The following is a 15,869-nucleotide window of genomic DNA, read 5'->3' as shown; positions in this document are numbered from 1 at the left end:
CCGCTAGCACCGTTCCGCGGACCTCGCCCTCGCCACAGTCCCCCGCAACCGAAGAGTGACCTCCGGTGGCAGATCGTGCTCCCACCTCGCCGCCAAGACCTGGAACACCCTCCCCATTCCCCTACGGCAGACCCAAGACCCGCTAACCTTCAGAAGACTCCTCAAGACCTGGCTATTCGAGCAGTAGCAGCACTCCCCTCCCACCCCAGCGCCTTGAGACCCTCAGGGGTAAGTAGTGCACTTTACAAATGTACGTATTGATTGTATTCTAGGACATGTAGTTGTGCTTTTAGCATAGTAAGACCAGGCTAAACAAAGTAAGCATGCCAAGAGTTCTTGGCTTAAAAGTCTAGACTGACTGAAGGTGTGAAACTTGTCATGAGCCCACTTGGCATCTACCAACATCACCTGTAGAAAAGCACCATATACAGAGTTTTGCAAATAGTATAGTAGAAGTAGTACTAGTGGAGTGCGAGACTTATTAACATGTACAAATATGCCCCAAAATCTGCAAAGGATTGCAACATCAGCTCAGCCAGTTGTGCTAGGTTTTGCGACCTGTGTTAAGGGAACCAAGAATGAGTCCATTTAAGGGCAACATTGTGTATTCAATTATCATCAACCTAGCCTCCCGGAAGCATTTTTGAATTAAAATGTTCTTTTTCTTAAAAACAGTGACAAAATTAGCAACAGCGTTTATTATTTTTAGGGATCACATTTCCAAAAACCCAGCATGAATTACTGTCCCTGATGCGGCCAGTTCTAAAGCATCTTTAAGCAGAATATGAGCCATAATCAATGAAGGCACGGGTCCCTTCATTAATGTATGAATGGTTTCTTCAAAGCAAGTTGAAAAAGCACTGTACAGTGCCACTTTTTCGTGTCAATAAAATAAGTATCACGCTTGTATTTTTTGCACTTGCATGATAGTTTCATTTTTCTTAGTATACATAAGAGCCTAAAAAAAACTATTAGTCCCAGAATGCAACATCCTATTGGCTGAAAAGTCTGTAATGATGGTACATGTGATCCAATATATCTTTGGAGTTATTAAAATTCACAGGAAAAGCAAAGTATGCATATGCACTGGACACATAAGCCAATGGAGAGGTACATATTGGGAGGATGTGTGTGAGAAGACGGAGAAATCAAACCAATGGGAAGAGGTTGATACTTCTAAGAGAAGGTGTGCATAAGGTCAAGTAATACCTGTAGGAAAGTACCCCTTGTTGACATAGTCACCCTCACCTCTTGCCCTAGTACTGATGCTTTTTAACTGAAAGTGCATTGGGTCCCTCCTAACTAGGCCAGTGCACTGGGTCCCTCCTAACTAGCCCAGTGCCAGTGCTATTTCCTTTTAAAACAGGTAAGTGTCTAATTGTAACCCAATTGACAAGGACTTTAGCACCCCTGTAAGTCCCTAGTAAATAGTACCTCTGGTACCCAGGGCATGGGTACTAAAGAGGGTCCTTGTGGCAACAGCATGGATTATGCCACCCAAAGGAACTCGCACAAAAACTACATGTAGCCTGCCATTGAAGGGCGCATGAAATGGTGCAAACCATTTTGAAAACACAACATGGCACACTCCATGTTAAGCAGATGTACAGGACACTGGTCATTAGGAGTTATGCTGCTATGTAATGACTTCACTGAAATTAATGGTGTTTTGGTATCAAACACCTCGTCTGAATAAATACACGCCGATGCCAGTGTTGGATTTGTTATCTATGCTACTATTATAAAGGAAGAACTTTGAGGCTTTGAGGCGGGTAAACTCGGGAACCACAGCGCCAATCCACACACCCGATACATCTTTGTAATCCTCAGGGTGTGCAGATGGACATAGGCTATATAAAGTAAAAAAAAGACGTTATATTTAAAAAAAATTACATTAAAAAAAAAGTAGTCGCTGAGAAGTAGCGCCGGCCGCGACCTGCGTGCTCATGTCAGGAGCGCGAGGAGGAGCAGCGGACATGGCGCGGGGGAGGAGCGGTGACGAGCGGCCGGTGAGGAGCAGCGGACCGGGCGGACATGGCGCGGGGGAGGAGCGGTGACGAGCGGCCGGTGAGGAACAGCGGACCGGTGGGAAGAGAGGTGAGCGGCGGAGCGGTGAACTGAGGAGCGGCGAAGAACAGAGGTGAGCGGTGGAGCGGTGAACTGAGGAGCGGCGGCTGAGGTAAGGCTCCGCGGGACAATGTCGGGGCAGGTGGGGGACTCAGAGCGCCTCAACACGGACAATGTCGGGTCAGGCGGGGGTCGGGGCAGGCGGGGGACGGGGACTTACGGACATTCTGTTGACAGACCGTGGTAGAGGCCTTTGCATAGTGGTAAGTCTGTCACCCAAGCTGGGCTGTGTTGATAGGTTCACCGGATTTCGAAAATCAAACAACGGAACATTGCTTAAACAAGGAAGTAAGACTGCAATTTATCATCGATCATTGGGCACAGAATGACTTAACCAAAAGTGATCAGCATCATAGAAAACAGTGAGTCACTGAAAGGAATTAAATGCAACGTTTACACACAGTGTCCTCTGTTTTATACTGCCATAATTGTGTACTTTTCAGCATTTCACAAGGTAAGGCTCCGGGGGACAATGTCGGGGCAGGCGGGGGTCGGGGAAGCCTGATTGCTCCCGGACAACGTCGGGACGGGCTGCTAGTTATTTATATAACATACGGTTCCTTTTGGGAAAAATTATTTGTATACTGAAATACACAAAGCGCAATCACTTAGATGAAAGTATGGGAGAGGGAGTTAGGGAAGCCTCCATACTGCGAGCATATCTAAGTAATAATACAAACACAAAAGACCGTTCTGAAGATGTACAATATATAATGTGCAACAGCATATATATAATATTACGTGTTCCATACAAAACAGGAACCCATGGAAACAAATATACAACAAAATATGAACCTACAAACATAAGAAACAAGGGTTTCCAGCACCAAAAACAAGCAACCTAATTTTGATGTACACAACATTTCTACACTAAGCCTTTCCATTCAAAGGATTGGACTGTAGAGTTTGTATAGTATTGTCGCCGAAGTTTCAACCCACTATGACATATGGGGTCTCACCAGGACCATATAATAAGAGAGACAGCTGATATAAAACCATTGCACCCCAAAAAATGTGCACACCCCTGAAAAGTGACCAAATGAAAACTACTTATATAGGGAACCCCTTGCAGGAGAAACCCGGAAACGATATCACAGGATTGGCAAGCCACCAGGACAGCCAAAGTCACAGCAATCCATCTGTGACACAGTCGGACAACTTTACATTCAAGAATGCCTATCGGGGGAGTAATGGAACAGTCTCACTTGGGGCAATTTAATATTAGGCAGTCTAAGCGACAATAAATACTATAACTGTATACACAATCGGATGGTAAGCGAAGGTGGCTACATCCGTTAGCCTCACTCTGTCTCTGGGAGTACGTTCATTTATTATGACATGCACCGAGAGGGCACCTTAGAGATATCCCCTGACACATACCAGTATTTTGGTCTGTTGGCCGCCTGGACTCTTACTGCCTGCCACCACAGACTAGTTTCTGAATCCCCTGCTCGGGAGAGCCACTGCTCTGAAAGTCAGGAACAATGCCCGCTCCAGAGGAAGGTGAACACACATCCAGCAGGATGGCTAGTGAATTAGCGTACAAGGCCCGAGGCTTCAAAGCCTTGGCCACCTTTGATATGAGACCCTGACTTCCTCTAGACTTTGAGAATGCCACCACCTGCCCTGGAGTTCATTTGGCACCAGACCAGGTGGGAAAATTAGCTAGTAAGTTGGCGTGTCGCACTATAAGGCTAGGCATACCCCTAAGGTAGGCCACTTGAAGTGAACACTCGAAGAAGGGTTTTGCCATCTTGATTTTGGTGAAACTTTATAACTGTGGGACCGGTGTATGCCTTCTCTCCACAGAAAGTGGTCATATAAGGGTGTAGTCACCCCAGGGGCAGGTAGCCCATTGTCTACTACCGTACACTCCCCTAACTTCAGTATTTAGGTGTCTCCCTGAGACCAGGAACTCAGATTCATCTACCTGGGAACAGAAGAAGGACAAAGAGCCAAAAACGCTAGCACTGAGGACCAGCACTAGAATTGGTACCAGACGCTGCCTGACTGCTGCTCTCCACATGATAATTGCAAGAAACAACTCATCCTGCCACTGAACAGCCTCCCCAAATCCTTAAAGGTCTGTTCGGTACTTCAGCAACCAGGCAGCATCTCCCTGGAGGTGGAGAAGCCATCTCTCTGCATCTGACCGATTCATTCTTTTGATGACCATTGGGTCCAACAAGGGAGCAACTCGCCAGGAGGAGGTCACCGAGAGTCCAGGAAGTCAGCCCCATTACTTCACCAAGTCTCGAGACATGGGTACCAGAGCCCTTGCAAGCACCTAGGCTTGTTGTGGTCCTGCTCTAACACCACCAACGCCAACACCAACCTGGTGACGAGGGACATCCGGATCTCCAAGGTCATCACCGAACGTGGTCCTGCTGTCTTCGTGTCTCTCCCTCTCCAGGTCACCAAAACCAAGTGACAGCCTCTGACTTGAACGACTCACCGGACAAAACACCTATGCACCTGAGCCCCCAGCCTGGGTCCATGTAAACCGACTGTTTTCATGCTCCAAAGACCCTTAGTAGCCAAGCCCCCCTTTGGGTTCTGCTTGCCTGGTCCCCCAGTCCTCCCTTGCAGCCTTTCTTTTTGCAGGTACTTCTCTATTGACTTTACCACGTAGCGCTCGAGGCTACCAACGCTCCCAGCACCTCTGCATCCGGACATACCAGTGCACGTAAAACTGAACTGCTGGTAGTTTCTTGGACCGTGGTCTCCTAAGCCCTTTAAGTCCAGGAGAAGAGCCCTGAAAACCATTTGCAAGTATTTCAATGCAGTGTATGTTTCTCCCTTTGGATAACATCACCGCTTTCGAGCCTCTTACCTCAAAGTCGTTATTTGAGCGGTTTACTGTTTTACTGCAAAAATCCTAACTCCGAAAGTACTTACTGATCTTGATGATCTTGGTGTCTACAATGATATAAAATGTTATATTATTTTTTTTAATTGGGTTCAGATTTCTTTTTAAGTGTGTGTCTCATTTACTAACTCTGTGTGAACAACAAATGCTCAACACTCCCCTGTGATCAGCCTAAGCTGCTCGCCCACACTACCACTGGAAGAGCACTTGGGATTATTAAAGTAACACTACTTAACATACTTAACACAAAAAAGGGGAGAGGGTCAGCTACTCATCTACCCCAAACCCCCTCGTTCGACATGCTAACACCAAGAGGGGTAGAGAGGAGAAAAAAAGTGATTCACACGCAGTGGCTCAAGTTGTGTTATTGAAAGCTGCCCTCACTCACACACAAACACCCTGGTGTAGCCACGCACAGGATGGAGCATAGAGAAGGGGGAAGACAAACAACATAAAAATAAATCAAAATGGTGTATATATGTGCTATAATCAGCGACTGGGGACAGTGATAGAACAGGTGCAGTGAAGAAAGTGGTTAAAACCGGCTCGTGGGTAACCTATCAACCTTTATTCCAGGGTCCCATGGCCAGGATTAAAATAGTAAAGGATGGGCGTGTTATAGAGATGGCAAGGTACTCACAACACCCCTCCTTAAACTGCCAATGTCTGACTGAGTGTGTGAGTGAGGGCAGTTTTTAACAACACAACTTGTGCCACTGCATGTGAATCACTTTTATTCTCCTCTCTACCCCTCTTGGTGTTAGCATTATTAAAGAAAGCCCCTGTAAACCAATAAGGGTCGTCTGGACTGTTTGCATGGTGCACCCCTACATTTGGTACACTACATAAACAGCCAGTTTCCTGCAATACCTAATTACTCTTCGCTTCCTAAAATACCTACTTACTCTTCCAGCAAACAAATGTAAAGACTTTATTGCAAATTAACACAAAAATGAAACCTCATGTTTGGAAAACAAGTCTACAGTAAATCCTAAGGAACACAAAATATTTCTGCACATGTGAACAACTGTGAGCTCTATAGTGTCATGTGATATGCTAGAAGAAAGTTTAAAAGTCACAAAAGTTCAGTGCCTAGTCTACCAAACACAACCCAGACAATGTGTTCTGACAACTTTTTCCTGAAATATATTCCTGTGTCATTGACAAATGCTTTTCTCGTGGCAGTAATATGTTTAGTCAAAGGGCACGTGCTTTCAAAGAGTACAACTGAATTGCCCCAAGGCGCTCTTAATAAGATATTGGAACTGGGGTGGACAAAGTTACTTGCCTACGACCGCACAGTTTGGTAAAGTGGGGTAACGGATTCAAAGTGCAGCCTCCTGAAAAAAAGGCTGCAACTTGGACAGTGTATGAACAGCTACTAAGACTTTTGTCATCTGCCCAGCTTCACCCCAACAGTCAACCAGCTATGAGCAACATGTAATCAAGAAGTTGTAACCCGATATACACCAAAAAGTAATTTTTAAAACAAAACCTCGCACCCTCACAAGTCATTATCATCTTGCACAAAAGGGAAAAGTTATGCTTAGCTGTACGATAAAGATCCAAATCCAGAAACACTGACCTCAGCCTGCACACCTCCTGTGTTCCAGCCAGAGTCTTGCTGTGGGTCACAGCCCACCCTCTTGGCACCTGGCCGTTTTTTCCAGAAAACATCTTTTTTTAATTGCCTTGGCTTGTGCAGCCCCTTTGCTCCCCCCCACCCACCCACCACAGGCAAACAGTAAATCGAGAATGAAGATCTTAGTGTTTCGGATCATTATTAAACATTGCAAGCCAGCCTACCTTTGCTGTTTGCAGTTAAATGATCTTCCGATCTCAGTGATTACCCCAAGCAGGCAGACAGGAGGCACAAAAACACTGGATTTGTTTGACTCATTATGCTAAAATTTTATTTTGTGTATCTTCTGCACTTTGGAGCCAGTTTTCACTGCCGACGATTGATTGTGTGTGTTTTAAAATTTTTTTTTTAAAGTCTGTCATCAATGTTGCTTTTTAAGAATATATAAGTGTAAGCGTATTTACATGAACCTAGCCCCCACATCTCCAAATCCAACAGCACCACAACCGCCCAAGAGGCTAACACTTAACTCTAAAAACCACCAGGTTTTTCTGTCCCCATCTTGAGACCATGACAAGTGTTTCTTCCTTATTTGCACATCTAGTTATTTCATGCTTTTTTGCCAAGTTCCCCATCCCAATCATGTTTCAATGCATCAGCTGCGGAGTGTGAATGACCCAGGTAGCCTGCAGTGGTCGTGGTTCGAGATACTTGCCCCCATCATCGGCCTGCTGCTGGGTCTGTTGACTTCATGGAGAGTGCGGCGTGGAACGTGGACAGGGTCGGATTGGGATCACAATTCGGCCCAGGCACCCCTTAAAAAAGTGGCCCACATTTGCGGATTTCACCCATTTATAAAACAGCATTTGGCTAGTCTCATTGGGCTCATTTTTAGGAAATGTTTGATGAATTACTTATTTTAAAGCTTATAGAGCCAGACACATTGGTGAAAGCTGGAAACACTACCTTTTGGCTGGTAGAGTGAGGTGAAATAAAGTGGCCGAAACGCCACAACTCCTGATGCAGACTCTTAAAACATGGCAAACAGAAGATTATTTTTTATTGTAGTTTTAGAGTAAACTCAGCCAGAGGGCAGTGATTATATGAGCACCAGTCATATTAAAAAAGATCAAATTAATGTTTGTTTTAGGCCGTAGCCAATTAAGTTATTTGTCCAGAACCACAGCATGTTGCGCTGAGGCTTGAAATCGAACCTATTTCAAAAATTCAGCAGCGCTGACCCTAACATTACATCCTCTCCATTTTTCTCGCTGAAAGATGCCTCACAGCGAGGCCTATCCAAACACGCACCCGTCCATCTACTAAGGCCTGAAAGACTCTGAAACTAAGTTGCCAACAACAGGCCCCCAGCGGTGCCCTTTCACTTACCCTTCAACCTCCCCAGCCAAGTATAGCAGTATAGCATCAGGGCGATGACATAGCAGGGGAGGGGTAAAGTAAAGTACAGAGCTGCCGTTGCACCAGGGAGCTGAGGCGATAATGGCCCACCGGCTGCATAACCTGCTCCCAGCTGGGCCCCTCAGATTAACAGCAGAGCAGGGAAGTGAACGTATGTCCCGGCCCCACGGGGGTCAAGGTAAAGGCTGCAGGGAGAGAATACTGACCGAGCGACGTTACTGCAAGCTACCCCCTCGAGCCTGTCCTGATGATTGCTCCATATTACAGTCACTGGGCTGGGAAGAGGCAGTAAGGCACTCTGGGCCGGTTGATAGAGCTAACAAAAACCGGCCCACCACAGGTGACCCCTAGGCACCAGCCCATCCACCGATGCCCGACTGCCCGCCTTCCCAGTCCGATGCTGAACGTGGAGACGTGCCTGAAGAGCAGAAGTAACTGAGGGGGCCCAGCCTGTGATGACCGGAGACGTGAGGGGAGCTGCTGCAGAGGCTGGGAAGTGAGTACTGCGAATGGCAGCCTGACCCAGATGCTTCGGGGAGTCGGGCCGAGGCCCTGCAGCTGCGGCCGATGCTCTGCCTCTGCGAGAGGGCTTAACCTGGTCTATCGGTGCTGTGGAGCTCATGGCTTGCAGTGAGGGTTGTGTAGTGCTGCAGCAGGTTGGCGACCCCGCCGGAGTGCACTGATGGCGAGATGGCTTCTTACATTAGGGGCTGGGACCGGCTGTGGATCTGTGGAGGTGCTGGAGATGGCGGCAGAGAGCATGCAGCTTGGAGAGTAGTGGCTGCATTGCGCTGTGACCCTCCAGAACCCAGGGCCAGCTGGGCCTGGCAGATCTGTCAGCACAGAGGTACTGGGGACGTGGAGGAACCAAGGAGACCACAACAGGATTCATTGAGCCTGCCTGAACACTGAGAGGAGGATGGCTCTCTGCCCATTGGTGAGCGCTGAAGATCCCAATCGATTCTCGAGCGCTTCTTATCACCAGTGTGTTTCCAGGCACTGGGGAGTGCTGCTGCTGGGACACTGCACAATAGAGCAGGGGTATAGACTTAAAGCCACAGACATTACTGCAGCAGGAGCCGCCCACCGCTGGCGTTGCACTCAGCGCCCTGAGATGCCTATTTGCAGCTGCAGGGGTCCCTGCCAGATGAAGCTAGGCTGGGCCCTCCCTCTTGGAGCTAGGATCCAGGAATCCTTCACCAGAAATCAGCAGAGCTTCGCGGGAAGGCAGGACGCCCCCAATATATTATTATGGGGAAAAGTAAAAACAACGGTAGTATTGTTACCTCACACCACACTGTTAGCATTGACTCTATGTTAGAAAGAGTTGTGGGGATAGTCTCCAATAATAATAATAATAATCCACATTTGTAAAGCGCACAATCACCCGTTAGGGTCTCTAGGCGCTGGGGGCCGTCGGGAAGATTAAGCGAGCTATTGCCCAGAGTCACATGGTGCTGGGCTAACCTGCCGCCGGAGCCGGGGATCGAACCCTGATCCCCAGATTCCAGCGTCAGTCGCCCTGGCCGCGGCGCCACACCTCTCCCTTGAGATAGACCTAGTAGAGCGCAGCTTATCACTGGGCCCTGAGAGGTTGCCAGTGCCTCAAGCCGAAGGTGGGAAGCTGTCTAGTAAAATAAAATCTAAGGAAATTACCTCCTCACAACAGAGGACATTTAATTCAAGCGAAAGCATTGCACATGCTCATAATGTGGTCCCTCTTGAGCCTGCAGCTTTGGTGATAGACAACTGCTCACCTGCTGCTCCGACTGTAAAGCGAAAAAAAACCTGGTAAACCGATGCCCACAAAAAGGAATCAGCCTAGCCGAGTTTCCAGTACCAATAACCCCCTTTTTACCTTGATACACCTAGTACAGGCAGCATCAGCCCCTAATCCACAATCAAAGCACCTACCCCATACACTGACCCCGGACACTGAGGGAACTGCTGGCCTGCTCGCAGAGCTCCTGTTTTTAACAGTACTAACAGTACTGTTCTAAACTTAATATCATACTAGATGATAAACTCAAGCCATTGTTGGAACGTCTGGTTAACATCGAGAAGAGCCTGAACACAATTCAGAACTGCATAATGGCAGGGAATGAGGTTGAGGACAGGGGCAGTGTACCCCATGTCTACTCCACGAAACATACTCCAATAGGGCATCTATTTACCAGACTCTAAATTTACCCTCCAGGGATGGGTTAACTAATGCAGCCCCAACTGAGTAGTCCCACAGATTAATCAAGCCTGATTAAACAAACCATCATACGGGACATTGTTATCGCAATTAATGAAAGTACTACACAAATGGAACCAGCATCCTCCATTGATAGAGGGGCAAGGCTGGAATCGCCTACCACCTGAAGTCACACCCACAGCCGCCCACATGTTGTAAGGCATGTTCCCATTAAGGATCAACTGGACTTACCACCTGCAGCATGGCCATACATAATGGTCCTAGTCAGTGTGCCCCCAACTGAGGGAATCCCAAAGTGAAACATGTTGGGAACTGAGTAACAAATGTATGGACTGGTTCACTAAACATAAACATTTTAATCCAGCAAGATGTAAGGACATTTTGATGGTACGGAGGGTTGGGAGGCTTGGTCACCAGAACAAAGATCTAGAGGATGACTGTATTGTCATTGATTTTGACCGACCCCAGATAGTGTTTAATATGTTAAAATAGCAGTAGGATTGTGGTGGCCCTAATTCCAAAATCTGTTGCCTCCCTTTGGGTTACTTTTACGGACCAGTACTATTAGGAAGCCTTTTTCTCCCACAGATGATCACACACAGTAATAGGTTCTCTATTTTAGAAGGCCATGATTTTATTTGTTTATTTCAATTTATATAGCGCATTATCACCTATAGGTCTCTAAGCGCTTGTACATGGAGACACCGGACATTACAGAAACAGGCAACCAGCTTATAACACGCCCCATGCATCTTGAAAAAGCACAGTTTTTAGCATCCGACGAAACGGCAGTAGATTAGACTCCTTCCGACGGTGCAATGGCAGTTTGTTCCAAACTGCCGGAAGAATGGTTGAAAAGGCACGTCCGCCCAAGGTGGACAGGCGGAAGCGAGGGCTGACCAAAAGAATATCCTCTGACGAACGCAATGTCCTCCCAGGAGTGTAACGAGACAGTCGGGCTTTGATGTAACTGGGCGCATTGCTATATACTGCCTTGTGCGAGATGCATAGACCTTTAAACAATGCTCTCTGCTTAATAGGGAGCCAGTGTAATTGGCGCAGGAGAGGCGAAGCATGCGTACTCCTGGGTTTTTTAAAAATCAGTCTAGCGGCATCGTTCATAACGATTTGCAGCCTTGAAAGTTGTTGCTGCGGAAGCCCGACATATAGGGCGTTACCATAATCCAACCGTCCTAGGATCATCGCTGACACCACGCTCCTTAAGGTAGAAAAAAGACAACAGTTGGGAGATTTTACGAAGTTGCCTAAGGAGGCCGACGCATGTGCCCACCACAGAAGACACTTGCTTCTTCATAGACAAATTACCATCAATGTGGATGCCCAGACTTTTCACCACGACTGCCGGCACTGGAGTCCTACCCAACTCCTTGAGCCAGAAACGATCGTTCCAAGGGTTGCCCGAGATGGTGATAGGCAGCACCTCGGTTTTATCTGGATTAATCTTCAAGGAGTTGGTGGACATCCAGTTGATTGTATACTTTAAGATGTTATGCAGCCTGGCTTGGGCTCCTGGCGAATCCTCAATTTGGATGATAATCTGTGTGTCGTCAGCATAGTTGTATATCTGACAATCCATCTGATTAAGAGTTGAAATCAGTGGCTGCAAATAGATGTTAAAAAGGAGCGGTGAAAGAGCAGAACCTTGCGGAACTCCACAGGTTATGGTCGCTGCTGTAGATACTAGGTCTGACAACTGAACCCTCTGCGATCTTCCCTGCAGGAAGAAGTTAGCCAGCCTAGTGCGGTCCCCCCGATGCCCAGATCTCTCAGACGCTTCAGCAGTTGACTATGACACACCGTGTCAAAAGCGGCGGAGAGATCAAGGTGCACCAGGGCACCGGGGATTGGCTAGACTGACTGAGATCTAACCCAATAGATGAGGGTGGGCCCGCATTTACCAATATGGCAACTGAGTCATCCCCTATAGTTCCACCAACTCAGCGCACATACAATGATAACCAAACATTAAAAATCCTGAGGTAGAATATTGCAGGATTCCACTCTAAACTACTGAGCCTGGAATGGCTTACCTTTATTAGCAAGTTCGATACTTTAATGTTTCAAGAGACCTGACCTACCCACAAAATATTTGTCCATGATTTTGCTTGATATTATAACTTAGCATTACCATCAAAATCAGGCCATGCAGTAGGAGGGCTAGCTATCTGGGTGAATACCAAACCATGGAGCCTGTTTGAAGGTTAAAGAGCCGCACAGTAACAGCATCCAGGCAGTGAGGTACCAGAGAGGCCCCACTACATATCTAATCAACTTTTTTATAACAATGATTTTACGAAAGTACGGAACACATATTTTCCAATTTAGTTTGAATACATTTTGTCCTTACAGAGTGCTGTAGAGGATAGTGGCCAATTGGCTGTTTTTTCTTTGGCTGTGATTTTAATGATAGTTTGAATTCAGCACTCACCCATTCCCATTCCCCGAATACTACTGTATGCATCAACACTCCTTCATGTGTACAGACCAGATCCGGCAATCGGGGACTTGACCTGGCATCGTTTTTGGCCACTTGTGAATTAACCAACGTTATGGATGTGATAGGTAACTGCTCAAAAGGAATTCTTACCTTCAGGGGCCGATTTGTAAATTTTATGAAACCCCTGGATTTACACACCGATTTAAAAAAATCATACATAATGACATGTGGGCCGAATAAATTTAACCTGGAAACACTTAAGGTGGGGAAGGCCTCTCTAAAATGCACTCACACTTTCTCATATCTGGGAATAACGTTTACAGATGATGGTTTATGGACTGAACATGTTACACAGAGCAACTATAAATGATCAAGAGCTGTTAACTTGCTGCTTAGCTTGCCACGGTGTCGGGAGGAACTGGGAGCAGAGGAATCCCGGACCGGTAATGCTGACGCTATCCTGTTAACAAAGGTACGTGACAACGGTGGTCCCTTTAATTCCCCTCACAGGGAGAAGCTCAACGGCGTGATGTCAGCATCGGAGAGCCTATCCCAGGGCTCTAAGCCCTTGACGGAGGAACCAGGAGAGACGAGCAGCGGACGGGTGATGACGAAGGAAGATGCCGATGAAAAGAGGGGAAGACGCTGTATCTGAAGTCGAGCTGGAAGACTCTCGCTAACGAGGAGACCAGCACGAAGGACCCCCATTAGGAAGCGGAGCCCGGGGAATACCTCGGAGGAGTCGGACAACGCGCAACAACCCGCCACACTCCAGGAGGAGGGTGGCTCACCCAGGTACGTCAGCGTATCCTGAATATCGTCGTACCACGGGGAGGGCACGTATAATAGGGGGAGAACACCGCTTTCTTGCTATGGGCTCCACATCTCTATAGAGAAACTGTGAACGCTCCCTCACTGGGCCCATCCTTAAAGTGTCACAATCAGACAGCAACCACTGACGAAAGTTTCCTTTTCTTTGTCTTTTTATTTTTCCTTCTTTCTTGTTTCGTGTTTCTTCCTGGACGCCCTGAACTCCTATCTCGGACCCGGGCTGAGAGCAAAAGGCAAAAGCAAGCCCAAGAACTGGCGTAGTAAAAGAAGAATCCAAGGACTGCATACATTTGTTTTGTATTCAATTTTTTCGAATAACCTGGCATTTTAATAAATACTCCCAGCAAATCTTCTGTGTGTCTTACGTCATTAGAATAGGGGTTCAGCTCCTCTATCCTACACACAGGCAAGGAAGGGAGGAGCCCTTCTCCCTCTTCTGCAGATTTGTAAAATACACTGTTGACCAACATCCACATGCGGGCAGAGGTATGGGGCATTAATAAGTCTAATACTATTCAAATAGAAGAAAACAGGTTTTGCAGAAGAGTATTAGGGGTTCCCATTTACTACAAACTCGGAAGGATCACCAACCGTTCATAAAAAGGAGCTTCAAAATGCCCTGTATAAATCTCTCAATGGTGACGGATTGGCAACTGAGGTTTTATAGTCCAGCGTAGCAGCATATATTAATTTAGGAGCGGACAGATTACTGGCGCTGTATTTAACAAAACCTTTTGGGCGATGGGAGAGATGTTTGTCTTTTCAATTCAATGAAATATATGCTATGCTTCCCCTTAGGGTTTCAGTAAAATTTGAACTCCACCCCCTGCCCCTGTATTGGGAGTTCAGGCCAATCACTACTACACTTTTTTTATTCTTTTGTGATTTTTAAACTATTTACACAAAAAGAATCTTGCGTCCCCTAATTAAAAGGTTTGCAACCAGTGACTATAGAGAAGTATACAGGAAGTGCTTCAACTCACAGAGGATAACCTTTTTTAGGTCTCGCCTAGCGTTGTAGCGCACATGCACTACTCGCTCTGTGAGGCGTATAGTAATTGATAAGATTTCAGAAGTGATGTTAAAGCCCCACCCATGATTTTTATTGGCTGGCGTCATCATTCATGCTAAACGCTGGCTCTTGATTGTAAATGAGGCTTCTTAGTTACCTCCCTGTTTCCTTCTGCGTCGGCCCATCCGGACTCTATCACTTACTTGCGGCGTTACACGTTCTCCTTTATTAGCCAGTAGGCACTATGTTTTTTTCATTCTGCTTTGGCAGTGGCGACATCTTGTTCTATAAAGTGCATACGGCGGCCACGCAACTTTATTGTTGTGTGCGCGCGCCCCCAAAATGCAGCGCTTTATATAAACACCAGTTCTCTAGCTATAGAGTGGCCTCTCTTAGTTCATTGTGGGCTCGCCCAACACAGCGTTTTTTTTTTAAATGTCAAGCTTTATCTCTATCAATGGCGGTCGTGTGTCTTTTCTTATGTAGCGCGCCACCACCTAACTCAACACTTGTGACTGCATGGCAACCACTGTGAGCTCTGCACCGAGCCACGGCACAAAACAACTAAAGAATATGGCACAGCGAGGACACCAGCGTCACAGGCAGGAAGCTTGCACCAAACGTGGGGCACGGACAGATAGCGCGCGGCCGCCTAACTCAACGCTTGTGACTGTACGGCATCCACTGTGAGCTCCACACTGCGCCCCATTTGTTTAATGTATTTGCTTAGTTATATAAATTATTTATTTTTTGTCTGCACCACCGCATTCTTTCAAGTCCTGTAATTATGCACATAGCGTTGATGCACACATCAATGGATGTGTTGCTTGCAAGTCATTCCTCTAATGGAAACTTTGCACAGCATGTTTGTGTAGTGCTAGGCATTGACCCCGACGGACATTGTAAACATCCTACCACGGGTGCGTGTATAGCTAAGGACCTCCTCCCAGAATGTTTTGAGGTGAGGAGAACAAAAGCTGGCAGAGGAAAGAATCTTACGGGCCCTGTTATTTGAGTACTCCTTCTGTATCTCGCTCCCTCACCTGTACTCCTTTTCATCTCGCTCCTCCACTACATTAATGTTTTTTTTTTGTTTTTAAATGGGTGACTGGTCCAGTCACACATTAGGAGTGCTATTGTTTTAATGAGTGGCCAGTGCCGAGTTTATACATTTTTTTGTTTGTCGTGTGTCGCTTGGCTTCTGTTTGAGATGTTCATTGGTAATGCCTAAATGCCTCTCGCTGCATTTTTTTGGGGGCAGTTTTGTATGGTGTCCCCTCACCCCCACAGCCCCCTGTTTTTGGTTTCACATACAACCACCCTTCTTCCCTCGTCGTTGTGTCCCCCTCCCCCATCGGTTCCTGCGCCAGC

General features: G+C 46.8%; 1 protein-coding gene across 1 annotated transcript in view; it reads left to right on the top strand.

Moving 5' to 3' along the window:
* Window positions 1–15,869, top strand: part of LOC144822681 (peroxisomal bifunctional enzyme-like) — a 499,488-nt gene that overhangs the window by 19,040 nt on the left and 464,579 nt on the right. The gene's annotated exons all lie outside the window — the stretch shown is intronic.

This window comes from Lissotriton helveticus, chromosome 3_1, assembly GCF_964261635.1.
Source record: "Lissotriton helveticus chromosome 3_1, aLisHel1.1, whole genome shotgun sequence".
Lineage (NCBI taxonomy): Eukaryota > Metazoa > Chordata > Amphibia > Caudata > Salamandridae > Lissotriton > Lissotriton helveticus.
This window is presented reverse-complemented; position numbering and strand designations above follow the sequence as displayed.